Genomic DNA, 22,828 nt, shown 5'->3' on the forward strand with positions numbered 1-22,828 from the left:
ATCCATTTAAGATAATTCATGAAAGCAGTTCCCTATCAAAGTGATAGATATAAAATATAGACATCTTAGATTTCACACTGTGAAGTTGTCTCTTTCTGAATTGAAGACACTCTAATTATTCTTCAAATGCACCAAGGCTATTGATAAAATAGAGACCCCACCTCTAAAATAGAGTTTCATCCTCAGACAGATGGGAAAAACTTGGTCAGGTTGAAAGGGAGAGCATAAAACTCTTCACTTTTAGGATCGGTTTTGAATGAACAGAACTTATCCCACCAATGATGGCCTCTGTCTTTCCTTGTTGAACTCTTCCCCATATGTAGAGTGTTATAAAAAACAATGCTACGCTGCCAGCAACTAAAGGCGGTGACGAGAAAATCACATTGATAATGTCATTGAACTGTTAAAAAATCCATTCAAAAATGTTTAAAGTTAAAAAAATTGAAATTTGAAGAATGAAGGGAATGTTGCCACAACGAACTGCTAGCCAAAAAATTTCAATTTAGTCCTTGAAAGAAGTTGTAAGAACCCTACCCATTGTCCATGAGTGTGGACTAGACCATGACCAGAAGAAACTGTAAATTCATTGAAGTACTGTGGTACTGATAATCCCGAAAACAGAGAGAAGCCCAAGATGAACTTCATCCTGAAACTATTTAGATTGCAAAATTGAAGGAAACTGAGACCCCCACCAGCTGCTCATCAAGAATACAAAAAATTTCAAACATGAGGCAAAACCCAAAGAATTTCTGTTCTACCCTACAATTTTAAAGCTGCATCGTACAAACTGTCTGCCAATATAGGTACCCAATGAATTGTTGTTTTACCCTAATATGTTGAAATTGCATTGTACAAACTAAGTGTCTGCCAATATGAGTTAGCCTTAAGGTTTTATGCAAACATCCATTATACATTATGGCAAAAGCTAAGATACTACTAGTTGACTGAATTTGCAGCTCAAAACATAGGATTTGTGTACACCGTATACATACCAAAATAACCAAAAAGGAGACAGTACATGGCAAAGACAATGGGTGCTGGAATAGAGGCAAAGATTGCTCCAAATTTGCCTGGAACACATTAACATGAAATTAGCAATGCAAAATCCTAGACTAGGGAATAAACCCCAAAATGAGAACAATATCCCAACTTGAGTTGATTATCACCAAGAACAGAGAAGAATATCATAAATCCTGTTGATATCTGGAGCACCCTGCGACTCCCAACTCATGTCAACCCCAAAAGACCAGCATTCTCACTGCAAATTCCCAAGATAAGACAAATTTCAGAGCTAGTATTGCCAGAAATGGGTCAAGTTGCAGCTAAAGTTGCCAGAAATGGGTCAAGTTTCCTGGTTCTTACACTGATACTGTGGACCCATTTCCAGTTCCAAACATCCCATCCAATAAAATTCCAATTCCCTGTAGAGAGGACCATTACATTCCATCAACGACAATGATACAATCTTCCAATTACCTGAAGCCATAAGGGTGAAAGCAACGAATCCATTTCCTTACCTGCCAGCCTATACCACGGCTGATGATAGATTGAGGGGGAGGTGTGGCACTTGCAAACCTTGAAACAGCATATAATGCACCAGTATACTGCAAATTTATGAAAGAAAAAAAAATAGTAGTCAATACCCAATTTTGTTTTTAAATAGAAACCCATAGATAACTATCAGAAATGTCAACGGGATAAAGAAAATAAAAGAGAAGAAAGTATATCTGATATATGGCAAGTAGGCAGACCTCAACAAGAGACACAAATGCTGCAGCCATCATTGCAAAAGACTGTCCATCAAAAACAGGTCCTTCCCATTGAAATGGATATGGAACACTTATCTTGCACAATAATAAAGACCATGCTGAGGCTTTGCATGAGAACGTACTGTGTGAAGTGACATGACAATTAGCATGCATGCTTCTTGTAAGAATGCATACCATTTGGCACCACTAACTAGTCTAGAACGGTCTGTTCGGCAATGGGCTTGGGTCCTTTGAGGGGTATGCTTGTATGCTCCACCTACAGTGAGAATATGGGCATATGCCCACACAATAGCAACTGCAATTATGATGGCAAAACGCTCAAATAAAGGCTTCTTACGAGTCTTGATATGTCGACCATACTGAAAGGGAGGACAAAAGAGTTTAATCAGTTAGTTTCATTCTGCAACAAATTAGTGCCACAATCTTTCCAATTACAAATCATTTAATACAACAGATTTTAAAAAGCATGGAAAGACTAGGAACAGGATATATGATATATATCTAGAGAGATACACTCAAGAAGTTTACACATAATGGTAATTGGTTAATTCCTTACCTGTGAAAAGAAGACCAGTGCAATAAGTTGTGGAAGCCCTATTTCAACGCATTTCCCTACCTATAAATAACATCAGAGTACAATACTTCATTTGAATTTTTTTCAAAAAAAACAGGATATATTTTCAAACAAAATGGAAATTCAAATAGAATAGATATTACAAAATATACATCCAAACATAAATTTGAAGGCAGGTAATATGGATATCCAAACGTATGGGTGTTTGGTGAACAGAAGAAATTCCAAGTTTGACACGAAAAACCTATCAATCTATTGAAAATTGCAAAACTGGTTTCGATAGGACTGTTATAGACATTTTTGTGCCTTACAGCTCTAAGCATGAAATGTCCATAATCCAAGGGATCCAAAGTCCCTAAAAGTGTTGTTCCTACCCCTAAAGGAACAAGGTCAACCAATGACAGCTTCTCCCAGAAGTTCTCCACCAGAAACTCCTCAAAACTAGTCAAATCAGGATCAATTCAGAAGCTCCACTAGCTACCTGCGTTGCAAAGCACCCAAATACACTGTCTAGGTGTGTTGCAACGCACTTGAATGCACTACCTAGGTGCGTTGAGCGGGAAATGACAAGTGGCAGAGTCATTCAACGAGGTGGAGAGACAATGGAAGCTTCCAGAATCTTCTCCAATGACACTTGCCTCACTGAATTCGACCAAGTGATGAGTAAGAGGCTCTCAGTCTCCAAGTGGAAGCAAGAACTGACAGAGAGAAGCCACAAGTCAAAACATAAGCTGACTCATCCTCTCTGCTTACATCTATATATGGATCCCTCATCCCAGAGATCCAGTGGCTGGAATTTTGTACTTTGCATAGAATTGTTGTTGGTTTGAGATTGAGATTAGTGCATTGGGTGACTTATGCTTTGTTGGAGGTGAGGAAGGGATTCCTTTGCTGGGAGGTAGATGCTAGATCGGGACTCACTTGGTTGTATCTCCTCTTGGACTTTCTTATCATATCAATAAAACTATTTGAGTTTCTCCTACATGCTGTGTATCAATGATGTTTTGTTATATTTGCATGTTTAGCTTAATCTGATCCTAAGCTTTTTATGAATGTAAATCTATATCTTCGTGTAGTCTCTCTCTTCTGTGATCTTGCAGGAATTCGGTGAAGCTGGGCCGGTAAGGGATCAGGGAGCTGGGAGCTATTGAAGAGAGGAGCGATTGGATCAAAAAACTAGCGCAAGACACAGGTTAGTTTATCGTTCCTCTTCGTTTACATTTCATAAAGAAGAATACTCAAGTAGTTTTCCTTGTTTGTTGCTAAGGCACTGTCACACCTTAGAGTGGGATAGGGGCATTCTGAATAGATACTTTTCCAAACAACAAAATGGCGACTCCATTGGGGATCGTATCTAGTTAGTTTATTTGTGTTTCTATTGTTGTTCTTCTCATAAACTTAGGAGTGGCGAATCGAACTGCATTTGCCATTTACAAATGCAAAGTAGAGATATGCTACTCTAGTCCATTCACTGGGCCTGTTTATGATATGAACAGCTGATCCACAAATGCTCTAACTGCCCTTTGTGATAGCTCTTAGTCCTCCTTTAAATCACCCCTCTAATTGTACCTTACTGATAGCTTTTATCCGGCCAAAAACCATAGATTAAACTGCAAACCGTGACCCAGAACCCAGAGAAAATTCTCGTTTCTGCTTCAGCGCAGGCTCTGTGAAGAGGTTCTGCATTTCAACGCAGGTCCCGAGAGGGCTACCTGCGCTGCAATTCAGTTTCTCTGTGCAACAGGTGCGCTGATCAGCCTTTGCCCTGTGCAGCTGTGGTTCTTTGCTTCATTTTGTTCAGTTTTATCTCTGATTTTTGCAGCCTGTTATCAGTGTGTGTACCTATCTGAAAACCCCTTTTCTTTGCCTTAATTCCACCTCAATTGTATAAAAGAAACTGTATTTTTTTTTGTGTATTTGTTACATCATTTGCAGTTTCCCATTACAAAAGTAAACTAGTCATATTGTCGCCCTTAGATCTAGACCTGTCGTAAGTGTCGTTTTGATCTTAGGAGTAAATTTGTTTGCTGTTGACAGTTGATTGCGCTTTTAATTTTGTCTTTTGGTTTGAATTTGTGAATTTCTATTGTCGAAACAAGTGTTTACTTCAAAATCATAAAGTGTCGTAATCGTCTTTTTGATTTCAAAAAGAAACTTGTTTGTGTTTTCACTTGAAATCGAATTCAAATTTGTACAACACCTTTCTTTTTAGGCATCAATATTAAGAAAGTGAAAACAAATACATGCACAAGTGCATTTTCATTTTGACAGTTTGTATGGTTTGATTTAGGAAAAGTGCATTTACAGTGTGCTCTATGCTCTTTGAGAAAAGATTGTGTCTTTCTTTTCCCCTTGTAGCTAGGATTTTCATTGTTGAAAAGAGATAAAAGCTTGCTTATCATCTTTAGATTGCATTTAGGAATTGTATCTACATATCGTGGTGATCCAAAAAGGAAAACTTCTAAGAAATATCAACCTAAAATAAATTGAATGAACTTAACAACGCATTGGAACTTAACGCACAACATAGAGGTCTAGGCTAGAGACGTGTTCCGGCGTCGTAAAGCCTGGTAACTGTTGTCCTCACTGTTGGTTGGGTGATTCCTCCACTGTGAGACGATAAGTGCCAGTACGGATTGTGCTCCCACGTACCGTCGAGTATATATTGGGAGACCCCTATAGGCATAAAACCTTTATCCACAGGAAGCCGTGTCGGCCGCCCTACTGATCACAATGCACTGAACACAGCATTCGGGAAGATTGACCGCCCGCACCTTAAAAAGTATTCTGCGGTTTTGCGATTGGTTTGGCACACCCTCTACCTAGAACTCCAGAGCAGTCCCTTTCGTTCCTTTTCAGACTCCTTAACGGAAAAGGTCCATCTGAGCACTTGTCACTTCAGGCTCATTAAAAATCGAAGGAGACTAGGTCATCTTTTGCTTTTTCTCGACTCTTTAAAATTGAAAAAGCAAGTTGTGTCTAAAGCGTCTAAAATTCATTTAATTCGGAAACATATTTCCCCTTTTGTATTTTAGTTGATCGAGTAATCCGCAATCGTGGAAGAAAGTCAATTGAAACCCCGTCGTTCGCAGAGGCTTACGAGTCAACCGTCTTTGTCTCCGGAATCGAAAACAGTACGGACAAAGCGAACTCATTTAACCGGTTCGAAATATCCTATTAAAGTTAGAACAAGTGTTCCAACAACATCCGAGATTCCGGTTACTCCAAAAATTTCTGGAAACCCTGCCTCTACAGAAGAAGTTCAACAGCCACATAGGGACAGTGGTACTGATCCTAATCTGAGAGCAAACACTTGTGTTATTGAACCAGTTCCATCTGCAACCGGTTCGAAGAGTCTTGCTCCTCAAACATCTGTCGCTGTCGATTCAACCCCTTCTTCGGCACCAGAAATATTTTACGGACCTGACGGTCTTCCCCTTCCACCTGGTTTGATTGCGATAGAGGAAATTGTAGAAGATCCGCAAGCAAGTACTCCAACACATTTTGGAGTCAGGGTCACTCTATTTCCTTCGACATCAGAAGTTAGTCTACCACCAGTGGAAGTTCCTGTAGAATCGCTAGGTAATCTTTTGGATAGACTCAAAATGTCTTAAAAACCGTCAACATCTAGGACTATGTCGACTGACACAGCGACAACAGAACTCCCTGCCGTCACTCCAACAATGTTTGCCAGCGTACCATCCGTCCCGACTAGCTCAAAACCGCTAGAAGGAGTCCATCCAGGGGCTATTTCGACAATATGGTCCATTCCTGTTTGTTCCTCCGGAATAATATCCGGCAACTCTTATGTTGAGACTCGCCAAATTGAACCATTTGGAGGTCAATTTGGGCAATCCAGTCCCCAAGGGCAGACAATCCCCTTGAGTTTCAGATTACCACCGTATGGGGGGCAGTATGCCCTTTCATTACCCCCTCCGGGAGGATATCCATACGGGAGTTCACAACAATATTCAGGTTATACTGGAGTTACATCAAGTGGTTGGGTACCTATACTACCCCAACAACCAAGAGTTGTGTATTCTATGCAACAATGTGTACCTATGTCGAACATCCTGACTACACTAGCTATTGTGACAGTGTCACAAGTTCAAATGCTGCCTGTTGTATGTCAACCTCAGATTTCTCAGGTTGTAATGCAACAGCCCCTTGACCCTGTGACTCAACCACAATTGCCGACTGGTGGGGCAACACAGGTCCAAACGGGTACAATTACCCCACACCTTGGTCCAACGGTTAGTATAACGCAACAGAACATGGCTTCACAACCATGGCTGGTGCAATACCAGCAACCACAATTCCAACAAGTATACCAAGGTTCTGAGCAGCAGATCTTTGCGAACAGTGGACAGTCGTACATTCAAAACGGTCAAAATCAACCACTTTACAATGGTCATGTCCACCAACCGTATAAGTCATACCAGCATCCACTACATTATGCTGGTATGCAAAGGCCAAACGCTCAGGCAATTCCATCATATCCTGGGTATGCTTTACCTAACCTGAATCAACAGTTACCATTCGTGGCAACTTTAGAGTTACCTGATTTACACCTATTAACAAACGATCCAATTGCTTATGCCCCTTGGTGGCCAGCGATCCCTCATAAACTTCCATCAGATATTCCTAAATTTAATGGAAATCCAGGTGAAGATCCATCGAATCACGTGATGACATTTCATCTATGGTGTTCATCAAACATCCTAAACGATGATTCGATAAGGCTTTGCCTATTTCAGAGGACGTTAATGGGTCCAGCGGCAAAATGGTATATTGAATTACCTAGAGCTTCATTCGACAACTTCAGTACCTTAGCCACGACTTTCTTAACCCATTTTCAATTACCGATAAGGTATGAAACGAGAACGAAACTCCTAACCAACTTCAAACAGACAACAGCCACTCACATATCTGATCATATACATGAGTGGCGACGTCGTCGTAGGATGGTAAAAACGTACGTTCCCGATCAGCTATTAGCTGAATGGTTTATCAAGTCCTTACTTCCTACAATCACAGAAGATGTGGCAAAGGGGGGAGTCGTAGCAGAAGAGCAAGTCATCGCTCGTGCACAATATCTGGACTTGGTCTATACTCAGTCTGGCATGCTCTACGACAAAATACTTGACGCCCCTAGACCGGAATTCTCAATTCCTCCTCCTCCTAAATCAAACAATGACTCTCACGCCAGCGATGGCGTGATTGGCACGACAAACACGAAATCGACAAGGGCTACGTCCAAGAAAGCCCGTAAGATTTCAGATCAAAATGCAAAAGACGAAATTATTGCTTCGGAAGTAAATGTCGTATCGACAGATAAGGGCAAAGAAACCAAACAACCAGGAAGCAAGAAGAAACAAGGCAAAGGGAAGAAGAAGAAACAGGATGAGTCATCCCCTGAAAAACCTTCTTCAAACCCTCCTGGAAATAGGAAACCAAAAAATCCATGCTACATATGCGATGAGGATCATTGAACTGCACATTGTCCATACAGAGCTGAGCTTAAGAAATTCTTTAAAAGTTCAAAAACCTCAGCTGTGTTGACTGATCCGTTTCCAAATCCAGGAAAAAATCTGGTTGATAGTGGAAATGCTTCCCCGTCTCAAGTGCTAATGTTGTCAATTTCGAAACAGCAGAATGATGCTTTGATTGCGACAAGGAACAAAGATTACGGGAATCCGCAGCTGTCGAACGACAAGGATAAAGATCAACGAAGTAGTTCGACAACAACTTTGATAGAAGTTGTACCACCCATCATTCCTGAATTAAAAATAAAACCGCCAAAGGGAGTAGTACACAAGTCGACGTTTAATCCCCGCGCTAGAGCAGCGCAGCATTATAACATAGTGGAAGATTTGGCCCAATCGCCATCCGCTATGTTGACTCTTGAGGTGCTACAAAATTGCCCATCCCAAAGGCAGGCTTTGTTATCAACCATTAGTGGGGTTGATCCTAAGGATTCCAATCTTGTATCCTTCTACCACAAAGGATACGATCCTCAGTTACCAACCCAACTAGCGTTCCTTATTCAAGTGAAAACCCTCAACAAAACTGTTCATCGAACAATTATTGATGAGGGGGCATCTACATGTATTATGTCAATGAGTTGCTGGAAAACTTTAGGATCTCCAACCTTGTCGCGATCTTCGATGACATTAAAAGCATTCGACGGAAGGACATATACCCCATATGGTATCCTAAATAACTTGAAGGTTGAACTAGGGGGAAAAGCAGTAGAAATAGATGTTGAAGTCATCGATGGAAATCTTGATTACAACATCCTACTAGGAAGACCGTGGATATATGCCATGGCAACTGTTGTGTCGACCTATTTTAGAAAGATTACATTTCCCTTTCAGGGGGGGATTACAATCGTCGACCAACAAAACTTCCTCCCCAATGGCTCACAAGTTACAGGAAGCATTCCCATGATCCATGGAAGCCCCCATTTGCTTCAGAATATCGGAGTAGGCCTACTAAAAGATCCTATACTAATGGGAACTTTCACTCTTCCACCTCCAATCAATCTGGCGGAAGTAGCATCGATAGGAACCTGCAATATGATATCTTCCACAAAGATTTCAGAAAACAATATCAACATGGATCATGCAATGGTTTTTCCCCCAAGCCCAATAGAAGTATTATAGCAATCAATGTTTCTAGCATGGGAGGCAAACCCGAATCAACGCTCATCAAGCGTTTGGGTAGATAGGTCTAGAGAATATGGTACCCTTTCAGATCCTTGGTCGTGAGTGCATGGAACCGGCGAAGGAATTGTACAATCAATGTTGATTGAAGGGGCACCATGGAATGATTGCCACCATCATTCCCTTCTTCCAGATTATGGAGAAGATACTCAAGATGACCTTTATCATCCTTCGGTTTTTGAATTCCTTTCAAATACTGTAAATACGGTGGATTCCGAGCGAAACTTATCCAACATTGAAGAGACTATAGCCATAAATATCTCGACTAAAACAGATGTTGTAGAGAATATATATGTTGGCAAATGTTGTTCTCCTTCAGAACTGGAAATATATAACACTCTTTTTCGCGAATTCAGAGATGTCTTTGCTTGGTCATACAGTGAAATGCCAGGCATCGACTCGAGTATCGTTGAACACAAAATTAAGATGTATCCAGATGTCAAACCGGTAAGACAACGGCTCAGGCAGGTGCACCCCAAGAAAGCCGCTGCCATTAAGGCAGAAGTTGAAAAACTTCTCCATGTTGGTTTCATCTACCCGGTTCCTCTAACCGATTGGGTATCGAATATTGTCCCTGTTATGAAGAAACAAGGGACAATTAGAGTGTGTGTCGATTATAGGGATGTAAATCAAGCTTATCCGAAAGACAACTACCCTACACCCTTCATCGAACAGATAATTGATGATTGCGCCGGATGCGAAATCTTTTCATTCATGGATGGATTTTCGGGGTATAATCAAATAAATATCCGCCCACAGGACCAGTCAAAGACTGCATTCATTTGTCCGTGGGGCACATTCGCATATCGAAAATTACCCTTTGGTTTAAAGAACGCAAGGGCGACCTTTCAGAGGGCAATGAGTTATGCCTTCCATGACATCAAGAACATCGTTCAACCATACCTTGACGACCTTCCGGCACATTCGCGAAAGTGGACTGATCATCCGCAGCATTTAAGAGCGATATTTCTACGTTGCCGACACTACAAGATACGACTCAATCCACACAAATGTTTATTTTGCGTCGGTTCTGGTCGTTTACTTGGCTTTGTAGTCTCGAAGGATGGGATTCGTCTCGACCCTTGTAAGGTCCAGGCAATCATAGATTTGCCTCCACCTTCGAATTTGCTTCAGATTCAGAAACTCCAAGGGAAAGCAAACTTTCTGAGGAGGTTCATTCCAAATTACGCTGAACTAGCTAAAGGTTATACACGTCTTTTGAAAAAGGAGGTACCCTTCGTCTGGGATCAGGTTGCGCAAGCTTCCTTTGATGCTTTAAAAGATTCCTTAGTAAAATCATCATTAATGTACGCCCCTGATTATCAAAGAGATTTTAACCTGTATCTGGCTGCAGCAGATACAACCATCGCAATGGTTTTAGTTCAAGAAGTCGATGGAATTGAACACCCTATATATTATTTAAGTAAAAACTTAAATGATACAGAAAGCAAATATTCTTATGTTGAAAAACTAGCGCTTGCAGCTGTTCAAGCGATACAAAGATTTCGACACTATGTCCTCTTTCGGAAAACTACCATTCTGTCAGATTGCAACCCCATGAATTATATATTGTCGCGACAGTTGCTGGGGGGCAAATATTCAAAATGGATAGCAATCCTTCAAGAGTTTGATCTGGAATTTGTAAAATCCAAATCAAAGAAAGCTCTAGTTTTTGCAGAATTATTATGCGATCTCCCATCGTCGTCCAACGATGAAACATCCGAAGAATCAATCGTGGACGAGAATTTGTTTCTGATATCCACAAGCAATGAGTGGTATGGAGATATAATAATTTATCTCCAAACCCAAAAGTTTAGGCCTAACACCTCTCACTCTGAAAATAAACGTATACGATACCAAGCAAAAGACTACATGATCGTCGGTGATACACTTTACCGCCGTGGTATCGATACAGTTCTGAGAAGGTGCCTCACCCATGAGGAGGCCGAAAAAGCCCTGAATGAGTGTCATTCAAGCACGTGTGGAGGGCATCAATCTGGATATGCTACAGCACAAAAAATCTTACGAGCAGGATACTTCTAGCCAACAATGTTCAAAGATTGCATAACTGCAGTCAGAAGTTGCCATGCTTGTCAAATTTTTGATAGCAAAACCAGAAGACCACCCACACCTCTACAGCCAATAGTTGCTGTTGGGCCATTCGCCAAATGGGGCATCGATTTCATGACATGTAACCCCACCTCGACCGGGGGACATGGGTATATCTTAGTCGCAGTTGACTATTTTACCAAATGGGCCGAGGCGATGCCTACATTAGATAACACTGGTGAAACAGCTGCCCTTTTCTTTTTCAATCATGTAGTCGCCAGATTCAGCGTACCACAGGCTATAGTCACGGATCATGGATCGCATTTTCACAATCACATGATGCTCAAATTAGCTGCCAAACTAGGATTGTCTCACGACAGCTCTACTCCGTATTATCCGCAAGCCAACGGACAAGTTGAAGCGATCAACAAGGTCCTGAAGCGCATGTTACAAAGGATCATCGGAGTTCACAAAAGAAGGTGGCACCTAATCCTGTACTCAACCTTGTGGGCTTACCGAACATCGGTAAGGAATGCGACTGGGTTCACACCCTTCCAACTGGTATATGGCCTGGAAGCAGTCCTACCAGTCCAGTGCGAAATCTTGTCTCTTAAACTCGCAATCGATCTCCTCCCCGGAACTTCAGAAGAAGAGGCTCGTTTCTTGGAATTAATCCAATTGGATGAAACATGTCGTGATGCTGCTTTGGCTAACGAAGCCCATAAGAAATGAGTCAAGGCGCAGTTCGACAAAAATGTCAAACCTCGTGTCTTCTCAGAAGGTGACTTGGTCTTGCTTTACGACCAAGAATCCGATAAATTGGGAGCAGGTAAATTTAATTATTTATGGATGGGCCCCTATATTGTTAAACGAGTGTTAGCAAAAGGAGCCTACAAGTTAATGGATTATGACGGAATTCCACTGGTGCAACCTCGTAATGGGTTGTACCTCAAGCGTTACTATGCTTAAATAGTAACCAATATGCTTTTTTTGTATTTTGTTTTCGCTAAAGTGTTCGCTTTGGTCGAGTAATCCACCTTTTTTACATTTATTGCAGATGTCAAACCTTTTGGAGACATGTGTTGGATATGCCGACGGAGTGAGTCGTAGTTCGCAGAACCTGTCCTCCGCAGCCTGGGCCATTTTTTATCCAAGCGGCGAGTTAGTAAGTTTAAGAGGTGTATGTATCGGTCAATCAACGAATAACATTGCTGAGTATAGCGCGTTGATAGAACTTCTCTCTGATGCCATCACCCATGGTATACGCCGACTAATCGTCAGGCTAGACTCACAACTCGTAATACTACAACTCAATGGTATATATTCCGTCTGAAACCCAGCTATTTATCGCATGTTCCTAAGGGTTAAGATTTTGGAAAGACAATTTGATTTTATTCAATACCAACATATTTCCAAGAAACTTAAACACATTAACCGACTCATTAGCAAACTATGTGTTAGATAGACATTTGCAACATTTGTAAAAAGAAACACATCATCAATGTTTTACATGTGGATCATATAGCTCAACCAGAATAAAACCCGAAAATCAAAATATATATAGCTGTTTATGGTTTACATATAATGTTCTGTAACCAAGACAAAATCGGTCACATGACCCAAAAACTCAAAATTCTAGGGGGCACCCTAGTCTAATGATGCTCGTGATAGCAAGTCACAGCCTGTGCGATCATGCGTAAGAGACGAGTCCATCGTCTAGGCACACCAATAGTATGCCGATGTAACTGCAAAGGTAGCTCGTCGATCCTCACATCGGGAATACCGAGAGTAAGGCTCTCAACCTGCTCCTGCACAGCTGTGAGAGTCTCGACCACATCAAGGTCACGAAGAATAACCCTCCCGGCAGCCTCTCCTGCTGCGGCAGTGGCCGACACTCTCAGACGGACTACTGGACGAACAGGACCAACATCTGCATGAACACAAGAGTTTGATTAAAAGTCTTGATAGAATAAAGCACAAGGACATTATTAATAAAAACAGTAAACAGTGATATGGTCAAAGATTTTACCAATACCGCCCCACTGCTCGCCATCCGGCAGTACTAAATCCGGATCACCCCGGAAGTCCATGCCAGCATATGGATACTCGGCATAAGCCATCTCTTGCCGATCAAACCACCTGAAGAAGGTATCGGAAAACAAAATCTGAGACTGACCAGCATGCCTAGACATATGGTCAACCCATCTCTGCATACGTGGTTCAGTAGGAGGAGGTATGTCGAGTGCAATGTATTGCGGTTGCATCAGTGTTATCTTCTCCAAGGTAAAGGAGGTCAAAATAGAACCGAACCTAAATTTCTTCAACCTCCCATACTTTATCTTGGTCAACTGACTCTTCATCACAAGAAGTACTGCATCACACCAGTTGAATATTTTCAGTTGGAGGAATTCCAAGGCATGCTGCATATAGGATCTGTTGGCTACATGAAGAGACACACTCCCGGCCATCCTACCAAAAGTAAACAGGATAGACCTAAGGGACCTATCAGCAACATCTCGATGATGATCTTTCCGTCTTTACTCGGCTAAGATCCTTCCCTGCAATACTGGTGGACATAATCTCTCATAGAGTCACTCCCTTGGGCCGAACCTGACAAAGAAATGGGGGCACCCCGCCTCGACAAGATAGTCAAGAAGTAAATGTCTACTGCGATCAAGGGGATAGATTTGCCCCTAATGTGGAAAACTTGATTGATAGGATCCCAAGCATCAAGCAAATACTGCAGTAGGTTGATCTGCTGTCTCATGCTAGAGATGCGGAAGAACTTCAGCAAACCACAGTTCCGCAGCGCGTTCACTGTAACAGGATCATGTAGGGAAATCATGTTCTCTTCTTCATGTTCTCGTTCTCGCCATGTAAGGGTCATTTTGCTCCAATATATCTGCAAAAACAAATAAGAGAGGAGATTAAATCCTAATTTTGATGAGAAACAGGGGAAAATTCCATTAAAAACTGTGCAACAACTTTCCTTTCTGCGCCCAATGCACCTACACATGTGTTATGGGTGCTTTGAATGTCAAGTCACCTTCATGATGACCCACATTCAGCGCAGGTTTCGATATGCCCAGGGTGCGTTGATGGCAGAACGCATCCATCAAACCCCAGGGGCTCAGAAAAGCAGGGACTGAAGCACAAAATGCAGAAAAGAAACCATGAAATGAAAGAGCTCAGGTTTAGCTCCTACCTAGTCCAGACGGCGCCGAGAATCGTCCACAGAATCTCCCGAAATCAGCTGATGAAAATCAAGGGGGAAGAGGCACCTCCAAAGCTCCAACAAACCAAGTTCAAATGAAATGGTAAAATGAGAGGTAAAAACACTTTTAAATTGCTTTTTACGTAGTTCAAAGTAAAATATTAGCGTTTTAATCTCATTTTCAAGCAAATGTTGTTCATTTCTAACTAGTTTGATGAAGCAATTGAAAGAACAGTACTATCTTTGAAAAAGCAAAGCTATTTATGGTAAAAAATCAAAAAAAGACCATCTTATCGAGCAGTTTTAGCACATAGTTCATGCTCGTTAAAAAATAAACATAAGATCGAGCAAGTGTTTCAACCCGCGTTTAAGCTCGTTAAAAAATGAACTATCCTCCGGTAAATAACCACCGTGAATGTAACATTATCAGCCATTAAAGCCTTGGTCGTGTTTGCACCGTCACCTCCACTTTTCCATTAGCCGATCATTCACCTCCATTTGATTGTTTACCCATTTTGAGGAACAGCTGCGAAGAGTGATTTCACTAGCCATCCTTGTGACACTGCCGTGCTTGGAAAATTCCAACCCTTACCTGGAATCAGCTGCTACCCGTTTTATCACTCGTTCCTCAAAAGACGAGTCTTCTTTAAGCTCTTTTCATCTGACTCGTAAAATATGAAAAGATTGCCGAGTTTTGGCCTTCCAGCTCGTTAAAGCGACAAGAAGTGCTATCCCTCCTCTAGATTTTAATCTTTTTGGACCTGAGGGATTATTGCACAAAAAGATCGAGCGCTTGTTTTGTTCGGCTCATTAAAACTATCGAAAATTCATCCCTTCTGTATTGTTTTATACTTTTCTGGACTTAAGGGATTAGATGACGAAAAAGGAACTCCGGAGTTAACTTTACGTACCTTTTCAAACTCTCTAAAAATGAAAAGGACCGAGTTATCTTTGTCGTTAGACTCGTTAAAAAGATTAATAGCGACAAACTTGTCTTTACACGAGAACGAGTTTCACTATCGCTAGGCTCGTTAAAACATAGCGATGGGTTTGCCCGAAGGGAAAATTATAGAACAAGCATATGTTATCCTCCTCAAGCTTGACAAAAATAAAGAGGTACTGGTCAGCAATGACTGGGGAAAAATTGGGAAGAAACTCAAAGAACCTTTATTGGTAGCAAGTCACTCTTGAACATGACACTTCCACTCCGTGCCTGAGTCGGGTTGGGTTGTTTCATTCACCGGTCACATCACCATGGTCTTGCCATACCATCCACCTTTGGGGTAAATGCTACCAATCCATCATATAAGTGTCGCCGATATGTTCAAGAGAAGTCATCTAGAGAAGTCAACCGTGTCCCATCCACTACCATACATTATACTTCATTCTTTCATGACCGCCACCCTGAACCATATATCATCAGATCGTTTTCACCTCCATCAAAATCATTTGCTCCATTCCGTGTCACTGATGTGGGATACATTAAGGCCCTCCTTTGATGGATCACTTCTTGTCGACATCAGCTCATTATCCAAGAAGTTGATCTAGGAACACCCCCTTCAGTACTTTGAAGCTTGCATGCCTCAATGGCAAGTTTCTCACTTCCAGCGACAGGTATACATCAATGACCTTCGACCGAAAGATTTTGCGTGGTGTTCGACGCCAAGTCCTTTATTCACACCACGTGAATTGTATTGCAGTACCTTGAGGGTCATTATCATTATCGGTGATTCCTCTCGCGCTTGTTAACAGTTTACATCATTGACTGGTAATCAAGCGATGTCTTTCCATGTTCGACTTTAAAACATTTCTCACATGGATCGACTTGTAATTAGAGTGAAGATCGGACGAGATTGAAGACCCCGGATCTAGTTTCATCCATCCGGGCTGCGATATATATTCAGGAAAAAATAAAGACATTGACATGTACAACACTGCCGAACAGATAATCATCCTACCAAAAGGATGATGATTTCATCAGAATCATCAGTCTACCAACAGACGATTGTCTGTCCTATGTACATAAAAATGAATTTATAAAGATGAGCATGGGAATGCCCGCCTCAGCTAGATCATGAAAACAATATGAAAATAATGTATTGTATTGTATCTTATTACTGGTCTCCTCCCAGCATTGAAAGAACTTCGGATCCTCCTAATAAAGCATTTCACCCGATAAATGGCCTCATACTTTAGGGGGCAACTGTTATAGACATTTTTGTGCCTTACAGCTCTAAGCATGAAATGTCCATAATCCAAGGGATCCAAAGTCCCTAAAAGTGTTGTTCCCGCCCCTAAAGGAACAAGGTCAACCAATGACAACTTCTCCCAGAAGTTCTCCACCAGAAACTGCTCAAAACTAGTCAAATCAGGACCAATTCAGAAGCTCCACTAGTTGCCTGCATTGCAAAGCACCCAAATACATTGTCTAGGTGAGTTGCAACGCACTTGAATGCACTAACTGGGTGAATTGAGCAGGAAATGACAAGTGGAAGAGTCATTCAACGAGGTGGAGAGACAATGGAAGCTTCCAGAATCTTCTCCAATGACACTTGCCTCACTGAATTCGACCAAGTGATGAGTAAGAGGCTCTCAGTCTCCAAGTGGAAGCAAGAACTGACAGAGAGAAGCCACAAGTCAAAACATAAGCTGACTCATCCTCTTTGCTTACATCTATATATGGATCCCTCATCCCAGAGATCCGGTGGCTGGAATTTTGTACTTTGCAGAGAATTGCTGTTGGTTTGAGATTGAGATTAGTGCATTGGGTGACTTATGCTTTGTTGGAGGTGAGGAATGGATTCCTTTGCTGGGAGGTAGATGCTGGATTGGGACTCACTTGGTTGTATCTCCTCTTGGAATTTCTTATCATATCAATAAAACTATTTGAGTTTCTCCTACATGCTGTGTATCAATGATGTTTTGTTATATTTGCATGTTTAGCTTAATCTGATCCTAAGCTTTTTATGAATGTAAATTTATATCTTCATGTAGTTTCTCTCTTCTGTGATCTTGTAGGAATTCGGTGAAGCTGGGCCAGTAAGGGAGCAGGGAGCTGGGAGCTATTGAAGAGAGGAGCGATTGGATCAACAAACTAGCGCAAGACATAGGTTAGTTTATCCTTCCTCTTCGTTTACATTTCATAAAGAAGAATACTCAAGTAGTTTTCCTTGTTTGTTGCTAAGGCACTGTCACACCTTAGAGTGGGATAGGGGCGTTCTGAATAGATACTTTTCCCAACAACAAGGACCCAAAACTTATTATTGTAAATGCAAGTTTAACTGGTTGAAAATTAAAATAAAAACTAAGAGTTGGGCTATTAACTAATAGCTGAATAAACTGACATGATTTGGTTGAAGACATATCAGGTCAATTTTAGTGAGTTAAAGTTCATTAAATTGACAACACTTGAGTCAAGTCATTCTTATGCTAGTCACTAATATTGTTACTGCATGAAAATATTTCTGAAATACATTTGAACCAAATGAAAGGACTAAATCAATGCTAGCTACTCAAGCTAGAAAGTGTATCAGCGCAAGTAAAATCAAATCCACTGGATTCAAAAAGATTCAGTAGCTATGTCATTTAGTCATTATAGCTTAAATTTTCACAAGAGAAGTTTCAAAACAAACTGGAAATAATTCTTTTCGGAACTTACCATGATCCATTTGTGAAACAGTCCAACTCTGAACACTACTTATTACTAATGTGATTAATATTAATAAAGATCGTACATAATATGCAATTGTGTTAAAAGTTTAAACCTTAAATATATATTAGACGATATAATTAGGAGTAAATCAGGACTAATCTAAGTCAAACATTTCTGAAACATTTTTTATTCATAATACATTTCCCAAAAACATTTTTTGTTTCATCTAGTTTATGCAATATATTTCATCCTGAGTATCTGTGTAAAAGTAGGTGTTAAGTTCCAACCAAACTATCTGTCTAGAAATCACCTACGATGCAGAAAAGCACACACTGCCTCCATTCAAAAGAAGAGTCTACAGATATCAAATCAAAATATCTATTGCTTCAAGATAAATGAAATTCCAACAGATGGACCTTGTTTAATAGAAATCATCATCAAGCCCGTAATTATCCAAGCAATATGGGTGCTAGTCAAGTTAGCTAGCATACTTGAGCAGGTCCTTCTGTTCCAAACCAGTTGTAATCACACTGTAATTTTGAGTACCCTGCAGCTTTCCACATTAACTAACAAAAATTCTGGACTAGGGCACTCAAGCTTAGGAATTCTATACCCATATAACTCAAATGCAATTATGGCATTCATTGAAACTTGAAGCATATGACTTCTATTCAAGCAAATAGAAAATTTGTTTAATACCAAGTGAGTGCAATAGAGATCGGCTTTTGAAATAGAATTTGTTTAAGCCAAGTGAACATAACAGAAATGGTGCTCAGTGTCCACTTACCCCTGGGAACCCAAGTTCATAGAGCCCAAGAGCTACAAGAGTTACTAGCGGAACTGCTGAAAGAGGACTCAGATACCTGACACGCACAATGCCATCAAGACAACAAAATCAGGATCTACAGACTGTAAATCCTTAGTACATGTAGAAAATTTGAATGAAATTACTTGAGAAAATGCATAGAGATCAAACCAACCTTAAAACAACAGCCCATAGACCACTGAATCCCAGGATGATTTGCAGTTTTTCAACTTCTTAAACCAAGATTGGATCTACTTAAATTTGATCGACCTACTTTTGTTATCATATATATAAATACTTCTATCATAAAACTGAGTGTTTGCAAGAGGTTGCATAGATTTCAGGGAGCCCATCTACTAAAATAAGAGTAGAATGGGTACGCAGTAAAGAGATAATTTTGATAAACATGTGCCATACAAGTAGGACAACCCATAGTGAGATTGGAATGGAAACTCATACCATACGGGTCGGGCATATCATAAAGAGACCCAAATTAAAACTAATGCCATAGAGGTGGAGAAAACAGTAAACTACAGTGGAATTGGAATCGAAACTCATGCCATAACGGTGAAGCTGACCACAGAGAAACTCAAATTGAAAATTATGCTATAAGAATGGGGCAAATAAAAGAGAAACTCTTAATTATAAAAATGTTCCTTACATAACTCTTAACACATTTGTGTAGCTACAGTGGCCAGCCAGTTTGTGAACAACCTTATAGAATTGAAGAGAATATACTTAAAGGCACCCAGAATGTAATGTATGTTGTGATAAACCATTCATCTGTCCTTCAGAAAATATTCACACTAATTGGAGAAATCTTTTTAGCATTGTAAAACACCCAACAAATAAATAGCAATCACAACAAAAAATGGTATTATAACAGTTGAAAAAGATACTGGGTAGCTCTACAATCAATCCATGTTGAAGTCACAGCGCAACCTTCATAATCTTTACAGATCGGGACCCCCAATTATTCCAACAATGTATAGGAGAAAGAAAACAACATAAAACCCTAATGTTGAAAGAATACACCAACATCTACCAAAAAAAACCTAAAACTTCTTTGGGGTGAAGGAATTTTTTTTAAATCAGGAAAATTGGTAAACCTGCTACTTGTCATGGAAAAGATTTGATTCAAGTCAATAGGACTGCCCTTATAGTCCTGAGCCTAGAGCAATTGCCCACAAACCTACCTAAACAAATAACTTAAACCTAGGTGAGACCCTATATTGTTCAGAAACAACCTTGAATTTTATTACCTAAACAAATAACTTAAACCTAGGTGAGACCCTATATTGGTCAGAAACAACCTTGAATTTTATTCCGTTAAAGGTTATTATTCAAAATCCACACAATGGTAAAGACTCTATATGTGAAAGTTATCCAAGAGAGTGTAAAGCAACCAATCCTTTTCATCAGAGGCCTTAAATTTTTGACATCATTCTAATTGGTGTTGAATGTCATAAATTGGTTTTTTATAATATAAATAATTATTCACAATCTACTTAAAAAGAAACTAAACAACACCCAAACCAAAATCCAACCATTAAAAACTAAAAATGAGGCACCATTTCTTCGGAAGTGTACCCTTACCTCTTCTGTCATTGACTTCCACTTATCAGCTCCTTGTCGATTGACCTGCATGAAACAGTTCATACTTCAGTTCCTACAGATTCACTTCACACATGCAAAACATATCTAATGGCCGAAAAGACCAGGTTTACCATAGCTTCTCTGTATATAAATAACATATCACGCAACAAATAAGATAACTTATAAATATGGGTTTTGAATCTAGCATACCCCTTTGGCATCAACATTATCCTCTTTGTATTTTTTTCTGAACTCCTCCCTGTCATGACAGATTTTGCAAGCAAGCAAACATGGCTTTTATTTAAAGAGTCAAAAATAATACAACTCATTAAGAGATCTAGGTATTCATGCTTCTATGTATGCGCACACACATAATGCCTTCACGTTGCAGGAACATAATGCCCAAAAGAGGTATGCTAAGTTCAGAATCAAGGACCTCAACACTGCAACTACGTGTAAACTTCATTATATATTTTGACAGTTGGTAAAGCCTTCAAGATATCTTACATAAAAACAAAGAAAACTGTCTGTGGCTTTTTGGGTTGATTTGGATCCTTTGGCTTCTTGGCACATTTTGGAGCCTTTTGAATCTCCACCCCTTCTGTTCTCTGATGCTTTCTACTTCTGCTGCAAAAGAACAGAAGTACCAAAGTTGTTAACAACACTGAACTCAAAATGTCTATTGACCCATATCATGATGGTACCCATTTTAGGTCGAAGGGGAGCTAAAATAAATAAGGGAGATAGTCAAAGATAGTAGAATATACAATTGTGGATGCCCCCTCACAGCAGAATCAATTGTATGGTGACACTCTGCAAACATTAATAAAAAAACATCAGTGCTCATATTGAACATTAGCATAAACTGTTACCAGCCAGAGGAAAAAACTAAAGGCCCATCAACACCAATTGACAATTTCCAGTAGTTATCAGCATGAATAAAATCATTAAAAATCAACACGGCATGAATAATACACCAGTCTAACCAAATTAGCTCCCTAACATTCAGAAAACTATTGCTATGAAAGCATGAAATGCTACCCTCCAAAAGAGGAACCTAAAACCCATTAGCCGGATAAAGAAACCCTAGTATATAGCTAACAAATAAGCCCTAATTCTGTTATCCCGTAACACACGCCACCCACCTGTCTTTGATCTTGTCGTAACCATCGCAGCTCTGCTCCATCACATAATTCTTGGCATTTTCTGGATCGCTGCACCTTCGCAACATCTCATTCTTTGCACTATTACTCCAGACTATAACAGATCTGTCAAACCCCTGCTCGGCTAAGACACGCGCGGTAAGATTATATTTACGATGTGTATACTGCAATTTAAAACTCCTAAACTGTGAAGCCAGACTCCTGACTCTGCCATAGTACCTGTTCAGCCAGGGTTTCTTCACACTCCACGTACCCATTACCTACAGAACATACAATGATTGCCATGAAGTGAAACAATTGTATCTTGAAATCAACGCTAATATATGAATTCTAACAACAAAGAGAGGACAGGGCTTGTTACCTGATTGACAACAACATCACAATTTCCAATGGCGGTGATGTGGGTGATTCCAAGCCACAGAGCATGTTGGAGGCCAGCAATTAAGGCTTTGTAATGAGCAGAATTGCTGCATATTCTAAAGCGATCATTGACATACGCGCTGAACCTCTCCAAAGTAGCTCCATTAAGGTCGCTATAGATAAGGAAGCCAATGCTACCATGACTAGGGTTTGGTCTGCATGATCCAACAAAGTGAAGGGCACCATGGAACTCAGATGGAGAATAAATTTTGTGTCCATTGATCATCTCGTCTGTGAAGTAGAGTGCCCTTGCTGACCGCCATTTCCATGAGCGAGATCTTACGTTGAACGGCGAGGACGAAAATTTATGAACCATTTCAGTTTTGGATTAACATTCAGATTTTTTTCAATCGTCTAACACCACAAATCCACGGTGAACAATACGACATGGCGACGGTTGGGGCAATTCATTTCAAAGGGAAACGCCTTACATCGTAATTAAGCAACATATAAGACTTTCCACACTTATCCCATTCCTTTGTTTTTTTCATTCAACATGGATATTCACTTGGTTTATATATTTGATGAAGTTAAATGAACTGTACCATTCCTTACCCAAAGTTTAAGGGTGGTATATTGTCTTAAGATGTTTGAAGATGTTAGCACCTAAATCTGCCTTAGGCTGAAGGAAGCCAAAAATTAGGGTAACCGCAAACCACGCTCAGTCTGGTAGCTAGCCCTACCAAAGTAGGAGAGGGCTCTCTCCCAGTCACACTCAGCGAATGGATAAGCAAAATGGTCTGAGATGACTTGCAATGCGATATTTACCTTAGGCTAGTAAGTGAAAAAGGATTTTGGAAAAGGTTTTTCGAAGTGACTGAACTTCTGAGATGTATATGGGACTGGCGCTCAGCAAAGAAC

General features: G+C 40.3%; 1 pseudogene; it reads right to left on the reverse strand.

Moving 5' to 3' along the window:
- Positions 1 to 182: 182 nt before the first annotated feature.
- On the reverse strand, positions 183 to 19,263 carry LOC149192025 (nucleobase-ascorbate transporter 6-like; annotated as a pseudogene).
- Positions 19,264 to 22,828: the final 3,565 nt, after the last annotated feature.

This window comes from Pinus tabuliformis, chromosome 2_2, assembly GCF_031772625.1.
Source record: "Pinus tabuliformis cultivar Carrire ecotype Pingquan chromosome 2_2, CPIR1, whole genome shotgun sequence".
Lineage (NCBI taxonomy): Eukaryota > Viridiplantae > Streptophyta > Pinopsida > Pinales > Pinaceae > Pinus > Pinus tabuliformis.